General features: G+C 46.8%; 1 protein-coding gene across 5 annotated transcripts in view; it reads right to left on the reverse strand.

The window, feature by feature from the left end:
• SMARCA2 (SWI/SNF related, matrix associated, actin dependent regulator of chromatin, subfamily a, member 2) overlaps window positions 1-2598 on the reverse strand; it is a 177816-nt gene extending 175218 nt beyond the window's left edge. For 4 of the 5 annotated variants that reach the window (XM_034774956.1, XM_034774955.1, XM_034774954.1 and 1 more), the window contains exon 1: window positions 2456-2598. The gene's annotated coding sequence lies outside the window, so the exon portion shown is untranslated. Of the gene's footprint in view, window positions 1-535; window positions 775-2455 lie in introns of those variants that run through there. The other variant, XM_034774953.1, reaches the window with a different exon arrangement.
• Window positions 2599-14236: the final 11638 nt, after the last annotated feature.

The following is a 14236-nucleotide window of genomic DNA, read 5'->3' on the forward strand; positions in this document are numbered from 1 at the left end:
TTCTGTTTGGAAAAACAAAAAACAACAATATTATAAATTTCCTCTCCTGTTAGCAAAGTAAAAGCTTTCAAGAGTTAATCTAACGTGGAGCGTGGGGGGAGAAGCACCAAGCATTATACACACATACAAACTTCTGATTAAAAATATGAAAAGGAATCCAAACTGAACTGTCCCCAACCATAGAGCTTGAGATAGTTGGAGAACAGAAGTTTTCTCACCCGGGTTTTCTTCATTAAATCGTAAGCTTTTGCCTTTAAAACCACACAGTGAATCTTCCGGGAGTTTTGCATAGGCCTCAAGTTTCTATCTAGCAACACACCCTGGTGCTTCAAGCCACACACACAGAAAAGACACTGGCACTAGCAAGCACATTTAGTAGAGCCATATTTTCCCTCCTCCCTTTCTGGAAAGTTTTAGACCCGATCGACGAGACCTAAAAATCCATTTTGCAGGAGCCAGCCCCATTTCCTTCTTTTACTTTACAGAGCAATGGCTGCAGTCAGAGCTTTCCCCTGCTGGGTTAAGAGACCTTTACCTTAATGAAGTGGCACCAAACAACAGATCTAGGCACGCACAAGGGGGGTTAGAAGCCAGATGCACGGACTGAGAGCATGTTTCATGGCAAAGCTAGGCCTGTCTCTCCCCTTCTTCCCTCCGTCATCATGTCATGCTGATCAAACATGTCTGTGTGTGTGAGAGCGAGCGAGAGTCTGTATTTGGCGGCTGTGACTTCCTGATTCTCTGCTGCTGATCACACACACAGGGAAAAAAAATCCCCAACCACCACTAAACCTCGCCTCTTCCTCTCTCCAAGCAGACACAGAGAAGCTAGCTCAAAGCTGCCCTCCTTCTTCTCCTCCAGACTCACTCAAATGCACAGCGACCAGCAACAAACTGCAACATTTGCTGCAAGCCCCCATCTTCTCCTCCCCTTCACTTAATCATCAACAGAAAACTTTTTTTTTTTTGGTAACCAAAAAAAAAATTCCCCCTCCCATGGTGTGGCGATGAGGCTCCCGTCTCCCTACACAATACAAATCTACGCGAACATGAATGTGTATACACAACCAAGCCCACCCCCCCCCGCAACACCCCCCAAAAATTACTGACAGATTTTTTCTGTGCATACCGGAAATAAAATGCTTTTTGCTTTGAAGGTGATTATAAAAATTGGAAGCGCATGTTATTCCACTCTCTGCTTCCTAGGCTGCTGCAAAAGGGGGGGGCTGCAGGAGAAGGGGGGAGAGAGAAGCTATTTTAGGAAGTGAATCGCGACACCTTTCAGCAGAAGAGGAGAGACGGACTTAAGCGTTGATGTTTTGTTTTTAATTGCATAGAGACCCTGTGACTAAACTGTAAGGCAACAGGACCTGCAGCCCCGGCTCGTGAAGTCCCGGCCCCCACCTTCTTTTTCTCTCTTCTACCCGCCCTCCCGGGTGCGTGTGGGGGTAATGTTTGTGACAGTCAGACAGGGAGATTATCCGGATCATGGCCTCCTTGGCTTTGCTGGTTAACGCTGCTACTCTAACAAGCACCCCCCCCCCCCCCCCGCCCCATACCTCCCATCTTTTTCCTCCCCCCCCCCCAGCCACGTCTATTTAAATATTTGCATTAGTCGAAAAGGACCCCCCAGGCAACAAAGCCCCTGCAAAACACCTACAAACTGCAACGCTTGCCCTCCCCTTCCCCAGGGCAGGACACAGTGAACTTCAACATGCACCACTCAGCAGCAGCCAGGCTGCTGCCGCCCTCGCCACATGCACCAAATCTAACCCTCCGGCCGCTGCCGGATCGGGGGGGGGGGGGGGGGGGAACCCCCCCCCCCCCCCCCCCCCTTTTATCGCCCCCAAAACAAAGCCAGATCAGTCAATGGGGAGTGGAAGAGGCGACCAGCCTAGCCTACCGGCCCCATCGCAGCCACTGAGCTGCTCCTGGAGGGGCTGTTGCTTCTTGGGATCTATTTCTGTCTCTGCTGCTGCTTGCCCGGAGCCTTTTTAAACGCTCGCTTCAGCAGCACCCCCAAAGGTTGTGAGAGCAGCTGATTACTGTTATTTATTGCTGGCTCGGTTCGCCAGTCGCCTCCTCTAAAATGCACAGATTGCAAGCAACGTCCCCTGTCCCCTCCTCTGCCAGGCTCCCTCTCGGTGCAGCTGACTCCGAAGTCAGGAGCCGGGCTTAGGGAAGGTTTTAATTATTATTTCCGAATTATTTTGATCCAAAACTTTCTTCCCTCCTCTGGGGAAAGGGGGGGTCATGACTGGTCTCCGGGGCCAGTAGTGATGATATTTTTTTAAACGAGGGAGGGAAGGTGGCTAGGTGCGTGCGTGTCATCAAATAATAACACATTCTTTCCCAAGGAGCCTGACTAATGGTGCAGGTTCAGAGTGCGTTGGCAGGAGGCGGCGGGGGTGCAGGGGAGAAATGGGGTCAGAGAGGAGTTATAAGTTATATTTACCTTGCTCCAGAAGCGTGGCGTGCGGGAGGTCTCCCCTCTCCCTCTCTGAGTCACCCAGAGTACAGCACCAGAGAGAGAGGGACTAGATTATGAATATGACTTCATTGATGACAGCCATTCCCTCCTCTTCCTAAACTCCTGCCCCTGACTCCTCCCCCTGCTTCCCCCAGCCCTGCACCACCGCTCAGGAAGCGGCGCTGCTACTGGCTCCGCTCGGAGCGAGCTCCCGCCTCGCCTGCAGAAAGGCCCATCGCATTGGTGGCTGGGGCCTGTCACTCAGCCTGCTGCCAGAGGAGGAGGAGGAGATGTACAAGAATGTGGGGAGAGAGAGAAAGTGATGCGTGTGTGTGTCTATAAATGTGCATGCTACAGCCCCCTCTGTTTGTGCATGTCTCAATGGGGGTGCAGGGGCAGGCTGAGGTTCTTGCACCCTTCCCCTTCGCTTGTTCTGTTGGCATGTGTTTGGGTTGGCGCAGAAAAGACTGACGGGCCCCAATGTGAGAGACAGGGACTGTGTAGTAGCAATCGTGATGATAGTAGTTTGGGGGTAGGTGAAGAAGGTGCTGGAATTTAACTGTGCCTGTGCCTGCCAGTGCACGCCTGCAGAGAGCGAGGGGGAGGTGAGGGTTGGGAGGAGAGATCTGAAGGCTATTTGTAGTACCTGGTGTGTGTTTGTTTGTTTTGTTTGTTTTTAAAGGGCACCGCCAGGCATTGTCATGCATGCTGAAACTTTTTATTCCCTTCCTAATCTGTGATCATAGACCCTCCTTTTGTGAAAAGAGGAAGGCTGCAGAGAACATTCCAGCTAAATCTGTCTGTCAATCAGTTGGGCTTTCAACTTCCAAATGCTTGTTAATGAAGATGTAGCACCAGCCGTGATATACTATTCTTTACTAAATATTCCTTCAAATGACCAGGGGGTTGTTTTGTCATTGGTCTGGAAAAAGCTATTAAACTATTCATCAGATGTAATCTGCATGTAAAAAGGCTGCAACTGTACTAGGAGGGAAGTTGGGGTGGATCTGGTTTTTAGAGACAGGAAGAGTAAATTGTGTAGTTCTGCAAAAAGAACAGGAGTACTTGTGGCACCTTAGAGACTAACAAATTTATTAGAGCATAAGCTTTCGTGGGCTACAGCCCACTTCTTCGGATGCATTGTGTAGTTCTGTTAACTCCCCTCTCTCTACCTGCCTTTCACTCTTAAAACTTGCAATACTTGCTCACTTACATGCTGGTGAGAACTTAATTATGTAAGTGTTGTTTCCCCTTCCCCATACTTACCTGGTTCGCAGTCTAATGCAAACCTACAGATCTATCACAATATTTCTAGAGAAAATAGCTGTTTTTATGCAGTGTTAATAGTGAATACATTAAAAGATTGTTTATTTATTTGTTAAATTGTCGGGCCAATTATTGTAAACCCTGACTAATGTGGATGCTTGACTTAAAATTAAAGCTGATCCTATTTGATTATATTAAAAGTATGATTTATTCCTTATTTTGTAATATAATAGGCTGAATTAGGCATTCCAATTGCAGTCCAACTGTTTTTGGGGACATTATTTTCTGCCCTGAAGTAAAATCTTATGTTAAGAGAAATTTCACAATTAAAATTACTGACTATATATTTGAGCAATGTTGTTTGAAATGCAGGTCCTTTACTGGTCTTAGCGACCAACTGTAGTAGTTAATAACCTGAAACAATGACTGTACCAAGTGCTCCATATGGATTAAGTAACAGGTATTGTTTACATGGGTGGATTTTTGCTGCTAGTATTCAGATTAGTAATGGCCCACCTGATTATAATGCTAGGTATACAATGCTAATTATCGCTGATTCTGTGGTTTTTTTCCAAGATCTTATTACTTGATCATTAACTTCAGCTCCTTAGCTATTCATGAGTATCAAAATGATAAAAGATAACTGCACCAAAGAGAATCAGCATTAAGCTCCAAGCAGCCAATAAAAAAGTTATTCCTCAAAAGAGGAAAGTGGTATTGTCATAAGCTTCAACATTGCCTATATGGAAAAGACTTACCTGGGAACAAAATTAGTGAAATGGTAGTGCAGAATGCAAATATGAAGCTGTGAATAGGTAGGAGAAAAGCGATGATAAAATATTCAATAAATGTACATGTTAACCTTATTTTAATCTAATTAGAATGGGACATCGAAGTCTTAACTTTGTGTCTCTGACTGTGATTTACAATCCAGCATTTTAAAGAGATAACAAAATTAACACCTTTGTGAGGAGGAGAAAAACACAAATGCAGTGAATTGGTGTTTTGCAAGTCCCTCACCTCCATTATACAGTCCCCTCTTTTGTTCAGGGCTAATGTGCAGGCCTTCTGCCCTTTATCTCTGCAGAGGAGAAAACAAGTCTTGCCTAGGGGGGAAGCTCACATACAAGACAGCTCACCTGCATTGGCCTTGAACTCAGCAGAAATCAAAACAAATGGTCATTCCTTTCAGTAAAAACAATACAAAGAGGGCAAATAATATGAAATTAATCTTCCAGGCACAATAAAATGTTCAACTGATGTTAGGGGTAAATGCACTGATTACTTTTGTTTGCGTGAATTCATACAGCAGCAGATTTTATTTGAGACTATGGGGACTCCAGTATGTTGGATGGATACCTGATACCATATTAACATGTGGAGAATTAAAATAATTCTTCTGCGGATTCTGCCTCAGAGAATTCTTTCACACAGTGATGACACCACTCACAATTACCATGTCTCACCAATACTCATAAGAGAAAAGAGTCATCTGACTGGACACCCCAGAGTAGACAAAACTACACTTGTGATCCTAACATTGGTTGCTTCAAGAAAAAAATTGACTGTGAAATCCTTAACAAAACAAACATCACATCCACCACAACCTCTCCACTGCTGAGAGAATAGCTATACAGGGTCTGAAATCCAATCCCCAGACAGTGATCAAACCAGTGGATGGGGGGTGCCATCACAGTCCTTAACCACATTAACGCAGCCAACTGACAATTCTCTGACACCATCTACTATAAAGAACTCAAAGCCGACCCCACACTACAGTTTACCCCAAAATTTAAGAATATCATCAAATACTCCCACAAACAACTCCAAGAGAAACTCTACACCCTCATCCCCCATGAACCCACGCCATGATGCCAGCAACCTTCTACATGCTTCCCAAAATGTACAAGCACAGTAACCCAGGAAGACCCATCATATCTAGCCACAGCACTCTTACCAAAGGAATGTAGGGAGCCATAGAAACCATCTTCAAACCACTCACCAAACAAAGGGCCAGCTTTCTCCAGGACACTACCAACTTCCTCCAGAAACTGCAACATTAAAAACCTCCTTCAAAACACTATGCTTGCCACCACGGATGTCACCTCCCTAAAGAACATCATACCTCACAATGTCTGCATCGCTGCTTGCCTCAAATATTTACAAGATAATGGTTGACACAGATATCCATCCAAAACAGGTTGCCAAACTCGTCCATTTTGTTCTCACCCGTAACAGTTTTACACTCAACGACAAATACTTTGTCCAAACCATGGGAGCAGCAATGAGTATGAGGATGACTCCCTAATATGCCAACCTCTTTATGGGCCACCTTGAAGAAGAATTTAATGCATCATTAAACCAATGATATACCCGAGATACATCAATGATATTTTCATCCTCTGGAAAGATGACTTAAACGCCCTCATAGATTTCCATCACAACTTCAACAACCACCATCCATCCATTAAACTCTCTCTAGAACATTCCCACACAGGCATCAACTTCCTGGACATCACGATCAATTTCAACAATGGACTCTACAGACAACTTTATACAAAAAAGCTACAGATCACCACACCTACCTACACAGATCCAGTAACCACTCCAAACACACCAAGAGATTGGTTATCTACAGCCAGGCACTCTGATATCATGGAATATGCTCAGAGGAGAAAAGGTATAGATCTCAGCCTAACACACTTAAAACCACCTTTACCAAACAAGGACACTCCATCTGAAAAATAGATGGTGTCTTGGAATGGGCCACCTAAACACCCTGAAAGAACCTGCTTCAATACAGAAATAACCCCCCCGCCCCCCAAACCACACACCCCTAGTTGTTACCTGCCACCCTCCACTGGAACCCATACGTGCTGTCGCCAAAAATTACAACCCATACATGATGGGGACCACATCCTGAAAGAAATCTTTCCTGAACCTTCAAACAACCCCCCCAACTCTCCAAGGTCATCATCAGAAGCAAACTCCGCACAGACTAGGACCCAGCAACTCAAAGCAGCACCAGACCATGCCAGAACAACAGATGCAAAACCTGTAGACGTATTTCAACTGCTATGATCTGTACCCCCCCAACACACCTTTCAAGATTCATGAGTCCTACATATGCCTGTCACAGCATGTGCTGAATCTCATCCAGTATGGATGACCCAAGTGCAGTGGTGAGCTGCAGCCAGTTCCCACTGGTTTGCAAGAACAGGTTGTTAAATTTAGAAGCCGGTGTAGAACCTGCTGTTAAAGGGGCGGGCGGGTGGACAAACAACTCCGGTCCGCGGGCCACATCCAGCTCGTGGGACTGTCCTGTCCCCCGCCTGAGCTCCCAGCTGGGGAGGCCGAGGCTCCCCCGGCCCCTCCCCCGCTTCCTTCCCCTCCCCCCGCAGAGCCGCAGCGTGCTGAGCCGCCGGCACCAGTGCTTTGGGCAGCTCAGCTCCTGCCGCTTTGAGCGGCAAGGTAAGGGGGGGACTGTGAGCCCCAGCAGGCCACGCGGCATGACCCGGCATCCTTACACGCTGCCCTGAGCAGCATGGTAAAGGGGCCAGTCCGAGGCTGGGAGGAGGGGTTGGATAAGGCAGGGGCCAGGCAGGGAGCGGTTGGAGGGGGCGGAGTTTCTGGGGTTGCGGTCAGGGGACAAGAAACAGGGGGATTGGGTAGGGTGGGAGTTCTGGGGATCTGTCGGGGTGGTGGTGGATGGGGTCGGGCAGAGGTGAAGCCGGTACGCCCCAGTTCGGCGTACCAGCAAGAGCACCATACTGGGGTGGCCCGGCTTCTGGGATAGGGCTGCGGAGCTCTGGGGGCTATTTAAAAAGTCCGAGGCTCCCGCTGCTTCTACCGCCCGGCCCCTTAAATAGCTGCCAGAGCCCCACCGCTTCCCCAGGGCTCCGGCGGCTATTTAAAGGACCGGGGCAGTAGAAGCAGGGGAGCCCTGGCCCTTTAAATAGCCCCCGGAGCCCAGGGCTGCTGCTGCTACCCCGGTGGCGGAGTGGGGGAGGAGAAACTTGCTGGTTCTGAGGGGGGCAGTCAGGGGCAGGACATGGGTCGGGGTCGGATGGGTGGTGGTGGGGAGACAGGCACGTGGGGCTTGTACTCACCGCACGGTTCCCTAACGGGTCTTCGGCGGCACTTCAGTGGCGGGCCCTTCACTCGCTCCGGGTGAAGGACCTGCCGCCAAAATGTTGCTGAAAACCCCGAGTGACTGGACCCAGTAGGGAACCGGTTCTTAGGATTTTGAGAGCTCATCACTGCCCAAGTGGCCCAATAACAACCATGTATGTGAAACAATCACTACATTCTCAAATGAACTCAAACAGAAAAATAAGACAAAAACAGCACATCACCTGTGGGTGAACACTTTTAACAAAGTGATCACTCTATATCTGACCTCTCTGCCCTCGTCATCAAAGGAAACCTTCACAAAACCTTCAAAAGATGAGCTTGGGAGCTCAGATTCATAACTGTGCTAGACACTAAAAATCATGGACTAACTAGAGATACTGGATTTATGGCTTACTACAGCAATAAGCAACTAACTTCCTCCCGCAGCCATGATTTCTCCTCCCCACTCCCCCCCCAGCACTCGATACGCCCCAGGACTAGAAAGGTGTTAACAGGCCATTTCACCTTGAATGGTCCCTTGAAATATATGTTAACTACTTATGCTAAACAATCTGTTCCATCTTGTATTTAGTTGTGACGCTCTGGCTTGGTCTACACTAGGAGTTTATCTTGAATTTAGCAGTGTTAAACAGAATTAACCCTGCACCCGTCCACACAACGAAGCCCTTTACTTCGATATAAAGAGCTCTTAATATCTATATCTGTACTCCTCCCCGACGAGGGGAGTAGTGCTGAAATCGGTATTGCCATTTCAAATTAGGGTTAGTGTGGCCGCGATTCGAAGGTATTGACCTCCAGAAGCTATCCCACAGTGCACCATTGTGACCGCTCTGGACAGCAATCTGAACTCGGATGCACTGGCCAGGTAGACAGGAAAAGCCCCACAAACTTTTGAATTTCATTTCCAGTTTGCCCAGCGTGGAGAGCACAGGTGACCACGCAGAGCTCATCAGCACAGGTAACCATGCAGTCCAAGAATCGAAAAAGAGCACCAGCATGGACCGTATGGGAGGTACTGGATCTGATCGCTATATGGGGAGAGGATTCAGTGCTAGCAGAACTACGTTCCAAAAGACGAAATGCCAAAACTTTTGAAAAAATCTCTAAGGGCATGATGGAGAGAGGCCACAATAGGGACTCACTACAGTGCCGTGTGAAAGTTAAGGAGCTCAGACAAGCCTACCAGAAAACCAAAGAAGCAAATGGAAGGTCTGGGGCAGAGCCGCAGACATGCCGCTACTACGCTGAGCTGCATGCAATTCTCAGGGGGGCCGCCACCACTACACCACCTCTGACCATGGATTCCGAGGCGGGGTAATCTCAGCCATGCCTGAGGATTCTGCGGACAGGGAAGATGAGGAGGACGAGCTCGCGGAAAGCACACAGCACTCCGTTCTCCCCAACAGCCAGGATCTTTTTCTCAGCCTGACTGAAGTATCCTCCCAACCCCCAGACAATGAGGCCATGGAAGGGACCTCCGGTAAGTGTACCTTTGTAAATATAAAACATGGTTTAAAAGCAAGCGTTTTTTAATGATTAATTTGCCCTGAGGACTTGGGATGCATTCGCGGCCAGTACAGCTACTGGAAAAGTCTGTTAACGTGTCTGGGGATGGAGCGGAAATCCTCCAGGGACATCTCCATGAAGCTCTCCTGGAGGTACTCCAAAAGCCTTGCCACAAGGTTTCTGGGCAGTGCAGCCTTATTCCGTCCTCCATGGTAGGACACTTGACCACGCCATGCTAGTAACAAGTAATCTGGTATCATTGCATGACAAAGCCTGGCAGCATATGGTCTCGGTGTTTGCTGGCATTCAAGCAACATCTGTTCTTTATCTCGCTGTGTTATCCTCAGGAGAGTGATATCGTTCATGGTAACCTGGTTGAAATACGGGAATTTAATTAAGGGGACAGAGGTGACCGTTCCTACTGGACTGTTTGCCGGTGTCTGAAAAGAAATTCTTCCCTGCAGTTAGCCAAGCGGGGGTGGGGGGTGGAGGGGTGGGGAGGGGATCATTGGCACTGAGCTTTTTCGCGTTTGGCTGGCAGGGATCTTCCCTGATACCAGCCACGCAGTGGGGGGAGGGGTAAAGCGATGGGGGGGGGTTAGTTTGGTTTCTGCAGGGATCTTCCCTGATACCAGCCATGCGATGGGGGAGAGGGATAAAGCAATCATCCCAGAGAATAGGATCGGAGAGGGGGGTAGTTTGGTTTCTGCTGCTGCACGTTAACAGGAAAACCGAAGCACTCAACGGGCTTTGCTTGGTATGTGCGAAAGCAGGGCGCTGCTTTTCTGAAGGCTACAGAAGCCGAAAGACAATGGCTTACCATGGCCGCATGCAAGCCGAATTCTGTTGCCTGGACCTGCGTCTGTGCTCTCTAACACCAAAGCCGCAGGCACTCATTATTAAGATGCAAAATGTGACCTTGTACCGAAATCACATGTGTTATGTAATGTGAATAGTGTTGTTCACTGTGAAAGAGTATAACCATTGTTCTGTAAAATGTATCTTTTTAAATACTTCTCTCCCTTTTTTCCCTCCCTCCTGCAGCTGCAAATCTTTCAAGCCTCCCTCCTCCGTCCCGAAGGCTATCTCAGATAAGGAGGCGAAAAAAAAGGACGAGAGACGAGATGTTCTCTGAAATCATGGAATCGACCCGCAATGAAAGAGCTCATCTGAATGAGTGGAAGGACGTGGTTTCAAAGTACGGGAAAGAGGCCAGTGAACATGAGGACATGAGGGACCAACATGAGGAAAGAAGGGACCAACGTGAGGAGAGGAGAGACGCTCGAGATGAGAGGTGGTGGCAGGAAGATCAGAGGAGGCAGGATGCAATGCTGGGGCTGCTGCGTGAGTTTTTTCTGCTGTGAGTTACCAAATTACATTTTGGTATCCAGCTGGCACCCATCATTTGTTACATTTTTACTGAGTTCTACTTTTTTCTAATTATAATTAGGTAATTCTACTCTCCCACTACTCCCCAGACTTAATGAGTAGATCTCAAAAACAGTTAAGGTGCCAGACATCTATAAGCTAAAACTTAATTCAGAAAACTTCTACCGAACTGAGACCAGTGCATGATAGGGAAAAAAGGTGAAATCACTTCTTACTTAGTGGAGTAAACACAACTATTCTTCATCTACACTGGCAATTCTTGGGCAATCTCCCACCATTGTTCTAGCACTTATGCAGAAAGCAGTAGGAGTTCTAATGTGTCAGGCCACAAACCTTTCAATCACAGTGTCTTCTAACACGGCTCAGAGCAGTGTTAGAAGAAACAGCACTAAAAATGCTAGTGCTTGGTTAACACTAGCGCTCCCCAGGGCCGGTGCAAGGAAGTTTCACGCTCTGGGCGAAACTTCCACCTTGCGCCCACCCCCCAGCCCTGCGGCAGCTCCCCACCCCTCCTCCGCCCTGAGGCACCTCCCCCCACGGCATCTCCCCCCGGCCCAGAAAGCTGTGCGGCAGCTCCCCACCCCAGCTCACTTCTGCTCCACCTCCTCCCCGAGCACGCCTCCCCTACTCTAATTCTCCTCCCGTCCCAGGTTTGAGGTGCCAAACAGCTGATTGGTGCCGCAAGCCTGGGAGGTGGGAGAAGTGGAGCAGCGATCGTGCGCTCAGGGAGGGGGCATAGGAACGCTGTAAAAAAAATTGGGGACACCGCTTTTTGGTGCCCCCAAATCTTGGCGCCCTAGCCAACCGCCTAGTTTGCCTAAATGGTAGCACCGGCCCTGGCGCTCCCACTGTTGCTAGCACAATTGGAACTGCACTGATTGTACTGCAACAATGGAAGATTTTAAATTGCCAGTGTACACAGTTTCCTCATATGGCAGAAAAAGGGCACAACTGTTGGATTGGGAGGAAAAAAAAAACAATGAATTCTTATTGTATGCCTACAATGGATATGATGATTAAACATACACAAGGCAAAGATGAAACACTGAAGGTCTAGTCCTCCCCTGAATTACACCTGAATTCAGTGGGGCCCAACTCTACCAGTGAAGGGAGAATCAGGCCAGTAATGTTTGAATTAAATAAATCAATTTGCAATTCAGAATTATGAAATGGGATGAACTTACTTGCATGAAGTGGCTATTGTGGGCTTTGGAAAGGGTGACAGGCAGCTTAAATCTGCATAGATCAAAGTTACACATGACCTGGCCTCCTGATATGTGGTAGTTTTGTGACTGTTCTACACATCAGGGTGACATTCAAACAAATACACAACGTAGAAAAGTTAGATGGATTGCTACACACTAAAGGCACTAGAATGTGCCATATACTGCACTTTTGTTTTGAAATACATTTCACCCTTCTTCCAAACTGCCTTTGGGAGTCATGTGCTATGCATGTTTGCTCATCTAGGTTTAATGGCTGGATTTTCAGCACTTGCTTTTGTCCTTGTATAGTTTCTTATCTGTGTGTGTTTTTCTCCACATTGTGCCTCCTTCTGGTTTTCAAGTATGAATCCATTTACACAGTAAGATCTGTACCTTCATCAACATTGTCCATGCCATTGTTACTGTTATTACATATTTCTCATGGTAGCTCCCAAAGTGGAACTAGTATTATTTAATAACTAATGTTCAGCTTATTAGCAGTCTAACGCTTGTCATTTACATAAGAATCTGGGCCCAAAAAGAATATTGTTTCTAGTTCTGAGACAAGCAGCTAAATTTATCCCAGGTATAAACCTGGTTAAGCCAATAGATTTAAACTAGAAATTGATTTGGCCCATAATATATAACCTTTGACCAGGATGGCTCACTAATTATTAGATAACACAGGTCTCACAAACAGTGTGTGACTGATGCTGGTCCTCTCAAACAACGATAAGTTGCCAATGCAGACATGAAATGTATACCTGCTAAGCGTGTGTTTTCTCCTACTTAGTCCACAGCACCAAAGGATGAGACATCCTCCCACTGGGAACCTGAAAACAACAACACTACAGGGAGAAAAATTGCTCCAGATCCTGCTGACTGAAGAGAAGAGGGTGAGATAAAGATATCTTTGTGTGTATACCTTATCATTTTGGGAGCCCATCATGTTCTACAGTGACAGGCACTCTATAACCTAGATCGATAAGTGGTAAACTACAAAGAAACCTATCAATAGGACAGGGCATTTCCAACCTTCTTCCCAAGAATTTCTTGAGCCAACAGTAGAATTTGTTTACCATCTTCCAACCTCACCATCTTTTTTCAATGTGGACAGCACAATAAATCAAGGATAGGCCAGAAATTGTGTTTGGAAGATTTATTGGCACATTCCCCCCAAACCAGCTCAAGAAAAATGTTTTATGTTAAAAGGCAGAGTTTGCTTACCTGTGGACCCCTCCCACATAAAAGATTTATATCAGCATAGAACTTTAGAGGAGTTACACTGGTTTAACTATGGACACATCTTCACTGGCAATGTTAACGCGCTGCCATGGCAGCGCTTTAACGTGGCTTGTGTAGTTGCGGCAGCATTCTAAAAAAACCACCTCCACGAGAGGTGTAGCTACCAGTGCTGGGAGTGCGGCTGGTGCACTGTCTACACTGGCACTTTACAGCGCTGAAACTTGCAGCACTCAGGGGGGTGTTTTTTCCTATTTCTCCTATATTTTTCCTATATCTCCTCAATATTTATTCCACTCTGTATGCATCCGAAGAAGTGGGCTGTAGTCCACGAAAGCTTATGCTCTAATAAATTTGTTAGTCTCTAAGGTGCCACAAGTACTCCTGTTCTTTTTGCGGATACAGACTAACACGGCTGCTACTCTGAAACCTGTCAACATAAAAGCTATCCAGACTACTAAGGGAAAAGGAGAAGTTTTGAAACACATATAGACACTCAGAAACCTGAACAGACCAGTAGAAGACCAAAATGAATGGCTGAAACTGGTGGAAAATAGCGGAAACTGAAGATGTAGAAGGAGAAAGAAAGAAGTTCTGTATTACATGGCACATCTGAGGAAGGTTCTTGTGTATTGTTTATTCCAACAAATAACTTTATAAGGGAAAGGATGGTGTTGTGATGAAGGCATGGAAATGGGAGATATGGATTCTACTGCCAGCTTTGGCAGAGACCTCCTGTGAGAAGTTACTAAACTCTTCTCCACCTCAGTAGAACAGGAATGGTATTCCTCTGTGTCACAGCTTTGCTAAATTGTAAATCTTTCCAAAGTGTAAAGCACTTTGTGAGCTTCAGATGGAAGGGACTATATATGATAAAATTATCATGTTCAAAATATGGGCTCTTGATCCACCTGTTTCATATAGCAGAATATACAAGATGTCCAAATGTAGAAGTCTACAACCTTTTTGCTCCTCATTTTGGTAGATTTCCTATCACAAATATGGAAGACATGAATATGTGACC

The sequence above is a fragment of the Trachemys scripta genome, chromosome 6 (assembly GCF_013100865.1).
Source record: "Trachemys scripta elegans isolate TJP31775 chromosome 6, CAS_Tse_1.0, whole genome shotgun sequence".
Taxonomy (NCBI): Eukaryota; Metazoa; Chordata; order Testudines; family Emydidae; genus Trachemys; species Trachemys scripta.